Raw genomic sequence first — 16,155 nt, forward strand, 5'->3', positions numbered from 1 at the left:
GAGTATGTCTTGGGGACGCTTAAAATTTTGTAATGTGTGATATCAGGACTTTCAAGGGATGATGGTGATATCGTAAATAGAAGTGTGTTTTGCATAGAATTAAGACATTAAAATGTGTGTAGCTGGGATAGCAGTATGCACTAGAAACATAGTGTTAAAATTATTTTCGTCTGTTAAAGTCCTGTTCGGTTTGCAGCACTGAACTAAATCCTGGTGTTGGAAAAATCATTGGAACTTAATGTATGTTTATAATGAAAACTGTGGGCAAAAATGCAAGTTTGTATCCAGAAGGGTATTTTTCTTCTGTTGTCTTCATGACAGGTTATATGTGGTCAATCTCCATGAAAGCAGAGTATTTTTATTTTGGATCACAGAATTTAAATGATTCTTTTGTGTAAATACTTATATATATGCACTCACACATGCAAATTATATATATATATATATATATATATATATATATATATATATATATATATATATATATGCATGTTTAAATGAAAAGTTGCTTAGTAAAATATTCAGCAAGTGGCCTTGAGATCAAAGCAAATATATAATCTATATTTCAACTTAACTCTGTGCACACATATTGTGCCATAGCCTTTTACACTGAAAAAGTCATCAGAGACCAAAACCTAAAGCTGCTCTGTATCTCACTGTATAATTTGTCAATTATTATCTCGCAGTTAGTGACAGAGAGATAGCCGTGTTAGTCTGTATTCTGTTAGTCTTTAAAGTGCTACATGACTTATCTCACAAGTAGTGATTCACATAGGGTCAAATCCCACCCCAGTAAAGTTAATCAGAGCTTTGTCATGTACTTTAATGGCATCAGGATCTCGCCTAGAATGAGCTGATGTCCCTGTCCTGATCTTCACACTTGATGTTTGGTCACCTTTATTTCACCCATAACGTTGACTACCATGATTTAGTCTCATTGACTTAGTGATGCTACTGTTCTTCTTTTTCAGCAGCTCAGTTCTTTTAAAACACAGCTAATATTTCAAGTTTAGGTTACTAATCCGATTTACCAGTTAACAGAAAGTAGAAGGTCCATGTGGCCCATTACAGCCAGGAAGGGTTACAGACTCAGTTGCCCATAGCAGTGTAACACAAGCAGGTCCCCTGTGGTACCTAACATGTACAAAACTTGTGGTTGGAAAACTACGCAGGCTTATTCTTTTAGGCAGCGGATAGAGGACAGGGAAGGAGGGAAGTTATAACCAGCCGGTTAATTAACAGCTGGAGGAGCAACTAGAACACAACATGGAATGCTGGGATGAGGGTGGGTGTGAATTTAAGGAGATACCGACCACGCTCCAGAAGAGTCCTAGTCTCTGTCAAAGTACAGAGAGTCAGAGGAAGAGTGTGCCCACTGGCTTACTGTGGTATACAGAATGTTGATATCCCATGGGCAGGAGATACACATAGATTGTTGCTTGGAGGGAGCAGGGAGCATCAGCTTTTCCCCCAGGGTGACTTTTTCATATTTCAGCAGCCATTTCTGGTGCCATAGCCCATATAAGGGTACCCACGAGGGAGTGGGTATTTTCCCTGGTCCGCTTTTAATGTCTCTTTGCCTAGATTACTTTTCTACATAAGCAACTGTTGTTGTTGTCTTGGGGATGCTACTTGGTTGTGTGTGTGCATGCATGTGTGTGTGGAGGGGGTATCTGAGTTGTCCTGAGACAATCTCCGTGTTAAAATGTGGTCTAAACTGGAAAAGTCTGAAAACCAGATGGTGGAAATAGAAGCTCATTTAGTATTAGGGAAGAAAAAGAAAATCCATCCTGACGTGTCTCCCAGCCTCCTTCTCCTAGTGAGATGAAGCAGGAAAGGTTTTGACTGCAGAATAACCTTTATTCTGATTCTTTTAGCACAGCAACTGGCTTCTATTTCGGTTATTTTTATGTAGCAATCAGCATGCTTTTGCAATAATTTTCCTTACTTTGAGTTTAAATCGTGCTATGGGAAAGCTAGGCGTTATTTTCTTAAGCTTACTAAAACCACTGAGCGTGTTATATTGTTGCAGGAAGACAACCTAAAGTTATTAAGGCATGACTGAAGTGAAAGATGGAGATAATTATATTTGATAAACGTATCTTAATAGAAGTCCCTTTAAAATAAAATGCTCATTTTACTTTTTTAGAAATTATACTGCAAAAGCAATGCACTTACCCAGCAGCTTGCATTATAGGGTCGGAAAGCCATTGGCAAATGCTAATTGTTTTAGCCTCACTACACCTCTGTGTGGGAATAAAGTGTCATTATGCTCATTTTAGAGGTGGTCTAGCCAAAATATTAAGAGCAGCTTTACACTGCAGAGGAGTGAATTAAAGTATGCAATGCTAGCTGCATTAACTATGTAGCTAGAGTCAACATACCTTAATTCAGGCTTCTGCACCATGTCCACTAAGGGAGGTTGACAGGCGCCCTTACTCCTAACGGGGGACAAGAGTAGTGGTGTCAATGCAGGTGCCCTGTAAACTCGATTTAGTGTGTCCCTACTAGGCACACTCTATTGAACTCTGGAAGATTGACAGCAGCAGGGTCGATCTTCCCTGTAGTGAAGACATACTGTAAGACAGCTGAGCAGGAATGCAGCCATTTTGCCAGCCAGGGTAGAAAATATTTTTTTCCCCTTTTCCCCTAAACAACTCTGAGTGGCGCAGCACCCCTGAAAGTTGGAGTCTAGGTTGACCCACTCTGTTTGCTTGTTCTTAGAAACAGCTCTGGATTCAGGGTCTGACTTCCTTCTGCAGCTCTCTGTGACTTCATCTAGAATTCCGGGTGCTCCCCACCTTGCAAAATCAGGCCCTGATCCTGCAACAAGATCCATGCATGTGGCCTCCAGCATTTTCCTGTAACCCCACAGGCATTCTGTGGGATTCTGTGTGGGATTCTGCACAGACCAGGGCTGTACTTGGTAGATCTCATTGTAGGCCTGGTGCCACATACAGTGTTCCCAGTGAGCTGAGTGCTTGGGTGGCCACGCAGGAAAGATTTAGTTGCCACTCAGATGATTAGCAGAGTGCCCAGAGTCAGCAGTGTGTGTTTCTACTGATGGTGCACATCCACACATGCTTTGGTGCACATAACAAAATTTATTCCATCCATGGATGAAAAAATTAGAATGAACACTGATCGGGTGTAGGACAACGGCATCAGAGCTATGAACAGAGCCCCAGTCTCTTGAGTCCCAGGCCTGTACTTTAACCATGAGACCATCCTTCCTTCATAGCATCAGTGAGGTTTTGCTTCAAACTTTCTTCTTCTTTCTGCAATCCGTGAATAAAACAGTAACCAAATCCTGCTTGTTTTACTCACATGAGAGGTCCCACTGGCACTTTGCTTTGTCAGGCAAGTATGATTTGGCTGGTTAGCTGGCCAGTGCGTACTAGCAGTTTTACATTAATTCTGGAATGCCCTGACAGTGCACTGGAGTATTTGCATGTACTATGTATTCAAAACAATTATACTACGAAACAGTTAAATAGGAACAATTTATCTTTCCCTGTCTGATGACTGAGGTTTAACAATCAATGAGGGGCTCTTAGTCATCCTACACAGAGCCTACTGTATTTTATATTGTAGACACAGCAGGACAGTGTGAATTCCACCTATGAAACCTGGGTTTTTCTGCTATGGTTTGTATTAAGAGCATCCAACGAAACCAGGGGCCTGATACTACCCAGGGAAGTTTATACTGCTGGGAATCTGCTGTGGATGAGATCGGTCTACCGGCAACAGGAATAGGCCAGCCTAGCTCGGGAACTGTATTTGAAATGGGGTAGAGCGAGCTGCCTATGGGTGAGTTATCCCCTCCTGGTGCTGCAGGTGGAAAGTTGAATGGCTCAGACACCTGGCCCAACTCCTCACTTCCCCCGGCATTGCAAAGATTACCTTTAATTTACACAACTGTTCTGTCCATTCGAATTTGTAACATCAGGGGCTTTAATCAAAATCAGTGCTTGGTCACGGGCCCTGTCGGGTCTGATAAGGGGCGGGCTGATTTGGGAAGGAAATTGCACCTTGCTAAGGAACCAGTTTATGTAAGCTGCTCTAAGGAGCTGGCGATTTTTACCTTGCATCTGAACCTTTTTACCAGCTCCTGTAACCTGCCCTCGAAGCAAAACCAGCCTAGAGTAAGGAAGGACAGACTGCTTTCCCTCCCACCTTGTGGGAGGTGGTTGACAGAGGGGAAGGTGGCCAGCCGTGGCAGGGGAGAGTGTGTGTTTTTCTTTCTCAGGGAATCTCCTGGGCCTGTAAGGGGGAGGGGAGTGCTGGAGCAATGCCAGACCTTAGCAGGGCACTTTGATGTCTCTCCTGCTTGGCTGCCCCCAGGCACCTCATGGGCCAGGACTTCTGATGGGAACCCCGCCCTTCACAGGGAGGTTGCCATTGCCCCGCTGCAGTGAGGTTGCACTAGGAAGTGCCCCCCCCTTAGCTCGGGGGCAGGTCACACACTCACAGGAAGGAATGCAGCTGGGCTCAGCTCCCCCGCCCCAGCAGAGCCCGGCTCGCCCCAGCCGCAGCTCCTTTGCTGTAGCTGCAGACGGCGGCCGGCGCCTCGGCTAGTTCTGCGACCGACCGCTGGTTTCCTGCGAGGCGGAGGAGGAGCAGCCGCGTCTCGCTTGCTGCCTTGGCGACTCCTCCCTCGGGCAACTTCCCCCGCCCGCGTCTCGGAGCCTGGCCGGGGCATCAATCAGAGGAGGGGGGGGGCACGGACACGCCTCCCCCGTGCATTTTATGGGCACAGTTGAGTGCAAGCAGGAAAAGGCTGAGTCCAGGTGCTGCACGGGAGCGTGGTCCCTGGTCTCGCCCTCCCCCCCATCCTGGCTTTGCAATGGAAAGGGGCTTGCTGGAGGCCTGCGGATTCAGACAGCGCTGGGAGATCTTCAGCCTGGAATTGCACAGGCCTGCTAGCCAGGCACCCTGTGTGTTTGGGGTGAGGGAGAGCTCTCCCCCCAGTTCTCAGCTTCTTCCCCCTACCTCTTTGCTGTTCAACTGGGATCCAGTGCATGGGTCTCTCCCCCTGTGTTTGCTGCACATGCACGAGGCCAAGGAGGCACAGCCAGCACGCGTGGGGGGCTGCCCAGGAGAGGTTCGGGTACTGCCCAGCTAAATAGCAGAGTGCCCGCAGCTGGGAGTGTGTGTTTGTCCCGGTGGTGCGCATAACAACATTTATTCCACCCATGCTTGGAAAAAATTAGAGGGCAACCTGACAACAGCCGTTGCAGGTGGGAGGCTGGTAAATTGAAGGCATAGGTCTGTATCCCCTATTCACTTGTGTCTTGAATATTGTCTGTTAAGACTAGTTTAAATGGCTAAAGGCCCTTAGCACATTCCAGTGCATTTCAGCTATGAACAATTTTTCAGCATCCCCCCTCAATGCCTTTGCTCTTCCTGGCACATGCACAATGCCAGTGACTCTCCGTCTCTCTCTGCAGCAAAGGAGCCCCTAGACGGGTTAGGGCTGTACTGCTGTTGGTGGCCATGAGTATGGTTTTTTTTTTTTTTGGCTGTGCCAGCCCCCCAAAAGATGGCCTGATCTGTTCAGATGGGATGGTCACCTTAGCAGAGGGTGGGAGGACAAGGGAATGATTTTGCGGTGGACAGCACTAAAACTTGCCTGGTTCGAGCAAAGGGGCTTAGATATGTCATGTGCATGCCCAGTACAGCAATGAGGAAAGATTTTCTAGCCTGGATCATCCTCCATTGTTTCCATCACCAGACTGACCATTGAGTGTTTTTCATAGTGAGCCGGGCTGCCTCTGAAAATGTTTTAGGATTTGACATGAGATTTTCCTCCTTATTTTTTAGTTCTGTCTTTCCACAGCTAGGGCTTGTCTTTTGAAATCTGCCTTACCAGCCCTGCATTGGATGTGCAGGTCAGACATAAAGAGAGAAGGGCAGGCTTCTTCCAACCCTATCCTGGCACAGGTGCAATAAAACAAAAAAGAAATCCAAACAGAATATATTTTGAAATCGCTCTACCTCTTTGCTTGGGTTCCAGGACTCATGTTAATTGTGTATAACTTGGCCAGTGAGGATGGCAGCTCATGAGCTTACTAGGACCCAGTTTTGCTGTTGAGATAAATAGCAGGTATTGGTTTTCTTTTGGATTGGGTCTGGCGAATTTTGTGTGGGGTTGGAATAGGATTTTTTTTTTTTTAATTTTAAAAACAAAGTTTGTGGTCCAGTTAGTCCAAGTTCCTATTGCGTAGCTCAAACTGTGCCAAGTATTGTGCAGTATTTCTATTCTGGAGGCAATGGAGTTAGTAATACAGCCATACAGGGGGCTTGAGGTGGGTTTTTCCTTTGATCAGTTCACACTGGACCCTAGACACAGGAGTTCTTGCTGTCTACCCCTGTTCTCTGCACTTGGCCTGTGGAATGCAATGTGGGTGGTGCCTCTGTCAACCTGAAGGGGTCAGAAGAGAGTAGCCAGATGGGGAAATTCAGCCCTACTGTGATACCTGCAGTTGTGGGCTGCAGGGAGAATTTTGAAGCTGTTCCATAGACAGGGAAAGAGGTGAATGAGATGGAGGTGGGGAGACCAGATGGCCTGATTTTATAGGGACAGTCCTGCTACTTGGAGGTTTGTTTTCTATGGGTGCCTATTACTGCCGTTTGTCCCAATTTTTCATGCATGCTGTCTGGTTGCCCCAAGAGAGACTGTTCCAATGAAATTCACCTGTAAGAACAGGATTTAACTTTCTCATCCTCTTTCCCTTCTGTCTGTATGGGCAGGATTGAGTCTGAAAACTTGGTGCTAACTGAATGGATTGGGTCTTGGTCTGGTGTCTCTGAGTTTTGGAGTGTGTGGATCCTGGGGTTTGCATGCAGGGAGCAATTTTCCGCTTTTTCCTTGTGTCCTAGGAGATTTCCTTCTGACTGTAGAAGAAGCCCCTCTGGGGAGCAGATTTACAGGCATTTCATTCCTGGAGGCCCTTGGCACAGCCTGCTGCTTTTATTTGTGGTTTCATGCTGAAGTGGACTGTTGTTTAATTCCAGCACATTTTAGTTGAGTTAGGTTTGGATGTTGAATTATTCAGTTTTGTTTAGGATTTTGGTAGTTGATTTATTTTGGGGATGTTTAAAATACATCCATTGGATCTGTTTTCTGAGCCTGAACCCCATTAACCAAAATGCTCCCACAGCTCTAAAGGTTCAGCTGATGTAGTCTCGTGGACAACCTCCAGGAGAAGTCCAAGTCAAAACGCTGTGCTCCGAGGGGAGGAGCAAGAGAGACTTTGCCTGACCAGTCCTGGAGCAAACTGTGGAGCTGAGTCCTCAGTTTCCAGCCCCAAGGCTTACAAATGCTTGGGCTATGAGCAATACACATCAGCTGCTCTATTGGCAATGAGGGAGCAGGTGTCTAAGCTTGTGAGGTCCTGGGAACATACAGAGCTTCATAGTCCAAAAGTTGTGGTTTGAGGTCACCCAGAAGGGAGTGGGACGCCAGCCTGCCCCTGGAAGGTGTTCCCGGTTAAGTGGGAAGCTGTGTTCTCTGCTAGATGTTACCCTTGTGGGGGGTGGGGGAGGGCCTTCAGGCCCAGCCCTTGCTTAGAATACATTGCAGTTGCTCTGCTGTTGTCCCTGTGCCTTGGGGATTTGGGAAGAAGGTGCTGCAGGGATGAAAGAGCTGATTATTATTTTATATGGAAGTGTAAGAATAGTGCGGGACAGTGGTGCTGAACAGACTGATTTAGTTCTGTGTCTTCTTAAATATGCTCTGAAAAGAAGGGAACCCTTAATTGGCTCACCATATGGTGAGTGAATAGCAGAGGTGGATAAACTGTTATAGGAAAAATCATGTTAACGTTCTGGGGACATTAACAGATAGAGAGTGGAGGATATTTATTGACCTGTGTAACAAGGGGAGTTGTAAGGCAAGAACTATGGTCAAGAAGGCTGCTCGTCTAGGGAGTAAAGCTGCAAGGGGAATGCTAGGGGGGCTGTTATGGTGTGGAACTAAGAGCAAAATCACCAGCGACTTGATGTGACTTGGACAAGATGAGTCAGAAGAGCCCTCCTTGGTGCTGTGGATGGGGAATTTATTCCTGGGTTCAGAGGCAGGGCAGCAGGCAGCGTTTCCACTGCTTCAGGGATTCTGCAAGAAAATGGTAACTTTAATTTCCAGCAGGGGCTCCATAAGCCTGTGGATCAATGAGTGCATCCTTGTCCATGCACTCTCCCCAGCAAGCACAACTGGCTTTCTGAGCTGTGTGTTCCCCCCACCCCCAAGCACAGTGCTTGTCATTCTTGCTTGGCTGCATTGTGTCCCCTGGTGGATTTTCTGCAACTGGGGCATGGGTGGTCCCACACTCTGGTTTACCCCCAGTGAGTACTAGAGTGGATTAAGCCCCGTAGGTTAGCAAACACAGGCTGGGCTTTGCAGTTAAGGCTGAGTGAGGGGCAAACTGGAATCAAGTTTAAAGACACCCCCGGCAAGTTTGGAGAAAATCTGCCAGTGGAAAGGAAAAGAGTTAAGGGTAGAGCAGAGGTATGTAGCGCTAAATAAAAGTAGCCAAAGCAACATCATCTCATTAGGGAATCTGTCAAGGGCAGCGTAAAGGTGAGATAGGATAAGTAATTTTGCTGTCAAAATTATTTAGAGATGTCATTAAACTGCTTCAGGCGGTATCTACCGCCTCAGGGCGCAGGCACCTGGTTTTAATTTGCAATGGTCTGTGTCCAAACCTGCTGGCCTTAATCAAAAGGATCAGTGCTCATTTGGAGCCTGTTGGCAAGTGCCTTTAGTGAACAAGGGACCTAACCTGCAGAATTGACAAAGGGACCAGCATTAAATGCCACAGCCTGGACTTTATTCTTTTTTTCCCGAGCATTTAAAAGGAAACCACCCCGTGTTTAAACTGCGTAGCAGTGATGCATTTTTTTCTGCTACATGCTGCAATGGGCTTGTAAGCCAGGGAGAGTAGAGAAGCAGCATCTTTTTTCTTAGGCTTTTCGAAGAGAGTCCTTCTGTTTTTAATATACGCCAGAATAAAGTAACATTTGGTGGAAATTATACCCTCGTCATTGCCCTCCTCTTACTACACATTGTTCTTTTCTTTTACTAGCTTCTTGTGTTTCTGCTATGCACAGTCCTTCATCCACAGGGCTGGCAAGTTTCTTGCCACACAGCAGATGCCACTGCTGAATCTGGGTTGGCAGCATCACCACCTCCTCCACTCTATCATCCCCCAGAGCAAATGCATCATTTCCACCAAGTCAATTGCCTGGGAAAGCCCCTTCCCCAAGCTCTGGTCCAATTCAGCCAGGAGGAGAGGGAGCATCCTTTACTTCCACTAATGTCAATGAGAACTTCTCAGCATCGGGCCCTCTGTCAGCAAATTTGCGCCTTCAGTTGATGGCACCGAGACGTTTCGCTGAGTGTGTTACTTATCGCTGCATGAATCACATGTGGGTTTGTAAGTGAAATTGGCAGCCATCTCCTTCAGCTTCCTTGCTGCATCCTTCCTTCTGCTGCTCTCACACTAACATATTTCTCCAGAACACCCCACTCCCCACCAGGGAAATGCATTTCCTTGCTCTTATTTTTGGCTGTGTTATTTTAACAAAACCAGCGAGAGCGGAGAGGAAATTACACTTTCCCCTGGGTTGTAAATATAATCCAATACTGGGTTTTGTTGTAACATGTCTCAGAAGGTGGAAGAAGGGAATTCCTAAGCTGGGGAGGGGAAAAACAAACTTACCTACATTTTAGATCTAGTTAATGCAGAATTTCAGCTGCTTTTGCTTCATTTTGCATGTGGACAGAAAGCTGCAAAATAGGGATGCTTTTATGTGCAAATGTGCCCTGCTCCTTGTAATCTTTAATAATCGTTATAAATAATAATGCCTGCGTATTGGAAATTCCTCGTTGTCAGGTGTGATGGGTGTTTTGTGGCTCAATAAAGGCTTTTCTTTCATCTCTAATGTCTGTCACCAGGGCAAATTTCCATAGGCTCCTCCTGAGCCTACATCAGGGTTCTTCAGTCTGTGGCTCTGGATCTGTGTGCGGTTCCTTAAGGACTTCTTTGTGGCTCCCAATGCTATATTTGCAAAGTTAAAAATACCCTCCTGATTATTTGATAAACAGTGAATGTATAAAAGCCCAACAATGAATAACTCATACCTAAACAGCAAACCATGTGTGGTCTCGAAATGTTGGATAACTGTCCCTTTGATATGTGGAGTGCATTGTGGGATATCATACTATATCTGTGTTTTGATTGTGTTGCTGATAAAGTCTTGATTTTGAAAAGGAAAAGGAAGCTTGTGACATTCCTGCTGTGACGGGCAACCCACATTTTAAGAAGAAAAACTGAAATTAAATGTGAAGAATAATGGGCATAATTAAAATAGGTTTGGGAGCGAACGTCAGGAAGACTGGTGCAAACGCAAACGCGTCAAGTGTGAGGAAATAAAATATGTAAAAAGTCTGTTAATGTCTTGCAGAAAACATACATAAGATCATGAATCATTGTGTGTGCACTGTTCTTAAAATACAAGTCACAAAAATTATAGTTTTTTCCTTATTAAGGACTGTCTCATATTCACGTGCATTGTGGTTCTTGAATTATTGATTTTTTTTTTTTAATTTTACCTAATTTGAAAAAATGGCTCTTCTTGCTATTTTGGTTGCCGATCTCTGGTCTAGGTCAAGAAGACTGGTCCATTACAAGCAGACTCGCTGGCCTGTAAGTGATGTCTGCTGGTAACTATTACGTCACACAGACCTATAACCGTTTCAGTAATTGGTGCTGTGTAAAATGGAGGGATCAGTGTTTCCCCCTATGATTTGTAATGCAAGTAGGGGAAAGCCAGGAAATAGCGCTGTTGGTATAGGGCAGGAGCTGGAGAGGTTGCATCTAAAAGGCAGAACTCCTGGTTGTTTGCACAGAGGGCAGAAAGTGGCCTTAAATACTATATTGTAATCTTAGACCAGGAGCTCATGCAAAGAGCCTTGACTTCAGTGGGGTATTTGCCAGTAACAAGGTGTGTGGGATTGGACCCTGTGTTGCAGCTGGGAAAGGAATAAGCATCTCTGTGTAGGTAGCAGGTAGGGGTAGAAACTGAGAACATGATAAGGTCGACACTCTTTAGGCCATTCAGTGGAAACTCTTTGAGGGCTGACAGCTACCGTTATTTTGTGTGCCAATTGTTCACCTCTGTTTGCAGCACAGCGGCTTTCGTTAATGCAGCGTTTCTCCAATGGTGGTCTGTGCAACCCCAGGGTTCCTCGAAGTGAAAATAAGGGTTCCTCCAGAAAATTCCATCACCGTAGCTGACTCCTCGGCAACTCCTGGCTCTGCCGCCGCTGAAATAGTAGAACTAAATTTAATTGGTTTAATGGCTTGCAGAGCAGCAGGAGGGATCCAGCCATTGAACCAACTGAATTTCATTCTGTCATTTCAGCGGCAGCAGGGCAGGGAGCTGCAGAGAGCCCCTTGCTCACCCTGATACTGGAGTGGCCACACCCCTCCAGTGGGCGTGGCTCAGCTCACTCCTGCCAACCAAACACCTCCATGCCAGCCTTCCTTATGCTGGGTGCACGTGGCCACCTGGCATAGGCTCCCCAGCCAGTGCCACAGAAGGCTGGTTTGGGGCTGAGGATTAATCCTGTGGATTGGGGGGTGGCTGGGTTTGAGGCTGAGAGGGGTTAAGCCTGGAGATTGTGGGGGGACCTTGGGGGGCCAAGGGGGATAGAGCCTGGGAATGGGGTTCTGCAAAATTCTTGTGAGTTTAAAAGGGTTCCGTGGCCAAATAAAATTGGGTAACACTGAGTTAATATAAGGCTTGTCTGAGAACGCTAGGCTTTTCCTGTTTGCTTGGATAAAGATGCTGCTTTTTTCACATAGCATCAGAGGTTTCTTTTTCTGCGTACTGTGGAATCAAGAAGCAATGAGAGATGCCTAAGTGTAATGGCAAGACTGGGGAGTCAGGACTCCTGGGTTGTATACCTAGCTGCAGCATTGACTTGCTCTGTGCCTTTGGGCAAATATCTTGGGCCCATCCTGCCTTTTAATTTGGGGTGGCTCTAATTTCAGGGCCTGGTTTGAGATGCTTAGAGAATGTCTACACAGCATCTGAGGAGCAAGCTTCCCAGCCTACATCCCCAGATGTGCTAGTAGGGCTCACATGAGTGTACTGGTAATAGTTCCATAGGTGGTGCTTTTGTGAGGTTGCCTGGGCTTGAAGTTGGTTCTCAAGCCCTGGGGGTGAGGTTGACATGCCCAATAGAATAGTTTGTTTGTTTGTTTTTTGAGGTACTGAACACGTAAAGCTCCAATAGAAGTCAGACTCATGGTATCTTAAGTTGGGCATTCCAGACTAGTGGCCACTCTTAAAAATCCATTTTTGAACCTTCCTTCCTGTGCCTCAGGGTACCCATTGCAAACCAGTACCCCTTAACCACCAAACTACCTCACAGCATTGTGGTAAGGTTTAATCAGTGTTTCTGAAGTGCTTTGGGATCTTTGTATGGAAGATTCTAAATGAGCAGGCTTTGTTTATGTGATTTGCATTCAACAGCTAGAAGGGAAGACCCTTCCTTGAACAATTTCCGGTGCTTTCAGAAGAGGAAAAACAAAGTACTTTTCAGTGCTAGAGGACAGAATTTAAGAACTTTTGGCAATGAAAATAAGCCCTCTTTGAAAATAGTCCTCATCATGATATTGTAGTGAAGAAAGTCATGGGCGTGCATTTAGTTGGGACGTAACTCTGTTTTTAGAGTTGTTTTTTTTAAACAACCCTGAGATTTTAAATAGCTCCAGTTAAAAGAGGCCACTTAATCTCTACAACTTCTTTTGGTGTAAAACTTGCGACTAAAAAAGAGCAACACGCTCTGTTGGGCAGCAGGAAGTCAGCCCGTTGTTGTCATATCGCACTTCTCCCTAGGAGCCTGTGTCCCCCAGAACTCTTCCTGGGTCTTGCTAATTCCAAGTTAGGGATCCATTCTTCTCCAGTGGCAGCTATGGTTCTGCAAGCGTCTACCCTTCACACTGCAGGAGCTCCCCTATAACTGACTCCTTTCTTCCTACCAGGGGATAAATGTGGTAGGTGATACTCAGCTGTGTTGAAGCTGCTTTGCTGTGTTGCTAGGGCAACTGGAGATAGCGCCTGAAGACAGGAAAGGACAGGCATTCCTTTCAGCTACTGTCTGGAGCATCAATGATTGAATGAGATTAGATAGAATTAGATAATCCTGAAATTCACAGTGGTTTGATGCCAGACCTTTATTAAATAAGTAAAAGGACCAGCCCCTTATAGTAAAATGAATTCTTTCAGATCAATAACTTTTCTTCCCTTAGTACCTACTGAAACCTAGGATGTCCAAGAGTGTTTTTCTTTTCTTTTTTGTGGTGGGCATGAACAGAACAAAAGTTTTTCAATTTTTTCCCCCCCCCCCACTCTCAGACGGGGCTCATGATACTAGTTTGCCTTTTATCTCCCTCTTGTGATTTGCCCCCTTAGCTCTCAAAGCACTCTGGCTTTCAGTAGCATTGCTCAAGCATTGTAGGCCAGCGTAGGGTAGTACATACTGTAGTATTTTAGAGTAGGTTTTTTCTTTTGAGTGAAAAATAAGCCTTCCGGTGTGAATGCAACAGAGCCTATTGTTGGTTTTGTGTTTGTACAGCCCCTAGCACAGTGGAGTTCTGCTCCATGCCACTGCAGGTGTACTACTAGTGCGACTACTAAATTGTGATCTGAATTGTACCAGTTTTTAAAATGTTAGCTGTAGTGAGAATACATCATCTGATTCTGATGAGAGTCAGTTTAGATTTACGCCCATTTAACAGCATTGACTTCAGCGGATTTTCTCCAGCTTCAGACTGGGATGGCGCTGATCAGGATCTGGTCTGGGTCAGGAACCTAGTGAAGCATGGAAAGTGGCTCATTGTGGTCCCTTAGAGCAGTGTTTCTTGAACTACAGTAGACCCCTGACTTACATATAGGCTGCAACCCTGCGTAAGTCAAATTTTGCACAGCAGCGCTGGTCAGTTTTCCTGCTTCTGTGGGAACTGGAATCTGGCTCCCACCTCCCCACTGCTCACAGGAGACAGGAAACTGACCAGCCCTGCAGCGCTGGTCAGTTTCCTGGCTTCCCTGAGTGACAGACAGCCCAGAGCCAGGCACGAGCTCCCTATCACCCTGAGTCGTGTTAAACGGAGATATGTGCAACATGAGTGTGCACATCTCGGGGTTCCACTGTGTGTTCCGCAGAACGCGAGTGTTCTGTGAAAAACTCACAGATGTGCCACAGCCACGTAGCAACTAGCAAGGATGTGTGGCAGCTGCATATATTTTCTGTTATTAAAACCAGATACAATGTTACTTCTTCAGTGCTATGGCACCTGATTACATTACTACCTTACTTGTTTTTGCTGCATATGTTGCTTCTTGGGGTTTTTATTTATTTAAAGAGAATTTTCATAGGTGTTCTGCATAAAAAATATTATCGTAAGAAACATTGCCTTAGAAGGTGTCTACACTGCAATTAAACACCCAAGGCTGGCCAATGTCAGCTGACTTGGGCTCGGGCAGTGGGGCTGGTTTACAGCAGTATAGTCCTTGGGCCCTAGACTGGATCCCACGCTCAGGACCCTCCTCACTTGTGGGGTTCAAGTCTGTGCTCCAGTGTGAACTGCAGTTTCGGAGCACTGTCTACACAACTACCCTTAGAGAACTGTGTGAGCACCACTAGCCCAAGTTGGTAGATCCAGGCTGGAGGAGTTACTGCCTCAAGTTGTCTAGACATTCCCATGTTATATTCCATGTACAGCTTCCAGGGACATCCGAAGGTGTGTGTGCAGATCAGGGAGATGATATAGTCCTAAAATAGTAAGGCTGCCATTTGAAATGTCACCCAGCACGAGTGGGGTGACCCACATATGTCTTGTGTTATCACTTTTCATACTAGTTGTTAAATATTTTTCCTCTTTTTCTTTCTCTCTCTCTCTCTCTCTCTCTTTTAATCCTGAAATTGACAAAGTGTCTCCTTAAAAGATTTTGGATGAAATTATCTGCTAGTGTGACTGGGCTGAAGTAAACAGAGTTGAGTAGGGTGAAGGCCCAGCTGGGCAAGGCTACTTCCAGTCTCACCCCTTCTGCCCCAAGGCCCCACCTCTTCAGCAATTTTTCCTCTGCCCCTGGTTGGGGAACCAAGCGCCACCTGATCTTTCCTGGCCACTTAGAGGGTTGGGGCCCTCCCCGGTGGCCAGGGAGCCAAGCTGCCCTGCCATGGCCGCAGCCTTCCCCCGCAGCTGGGAAATATATGCAGGTTTGACAAAGCAACAGCTTCCCTTGCCTACATTACCCACTGCCCATGCTGGGAACTCAGGTTGAGCTGATTATCTATGATGAACAACCTGTACTCCCGCTTTGCAGGGTAGAATCCCTCATCTAGTGATCACGGCCTGCATTTCATTTCTTCTTCCTAGATATTATGGTCTTATATTTGTCTGTATTAAAACATGTGTTGTTTGCTTGCATCCAGGTTATCAAGGGATCCCAATTACTCAGAATCAGTGACCTGTCGTCTCCATTATTTACCACTCTCCTAATCTGTTTGTCCCCTGCAAACTTTATCAGTAATGATTTTATGTTTTCTTCCAGGTCATTGAGAAGAATGTTAAATGGTGTAGTGCCAGCAATTAGTAACATAGGAATTTATCCCCATTTTATAGATGGAGAAATTGAAGCATGGAACAGTTCTGGTCCATATTTGCAAAGGTGGCATGCAATTTTTGGACCCCACTAGATATACACTCACTCGATGATTCTGGATGCTTAGTTACAATTTGAGATCGAAGAGTTAGGCAGTTTTAAATCCATTTAATGTGTGTCTGTTTTTTAATATCATTCTGGTTTCTGAATCGCAGTGTTGTGTGGTACCAAGTAAAATGTCTTTCAGAAGTCTAAGTATGTCATGTGAACACTGTTTTCTTTTAATCAACCAAACTTGTAATCTTGTATGAAAGATACTAGGTTAGTTTGACAAAATGTGTTTCCAATAAATCCATGTTCATTGGCATTGATTATACTCGTTGAACCTCTCTAGTCTGGAAATCTTGTCTGGCAACATCTAATCTGGTGTGATTTTAGTTCGCCTGACATCCAGGTATAATGGGCATGGCCAAGTTT

General features: G+C 45.5%; 1 protein-coding gene across 4 annotated transcripts in view; it reads left to right on the top strand.

Annotated features, from left to right (window-relative positions):
- SAMD11 (sterile alpha motif domain containing 11) overlaps positions 1–16,155 on the top strand; it is a 213,736-nt gene that overhangs the window by 3,902 nt on the left and 193,679 nt on the right. The window lies entirely within an intron of this gene.

This window comes from Carettochelys insculpta, chromosome 23 (genome assembly GCF_033958435.1).
Source record: "Carettochelys insculpta isolate YL-2023 chromosome 23, ASM3395843v1, whole genome shotgun sequence".
Lineage (NCBI taxonomy): Eukaryota > Metazoa > Chordata > Testudines > Carettochelyidae > Carettochelys > Carettochelys insculpta.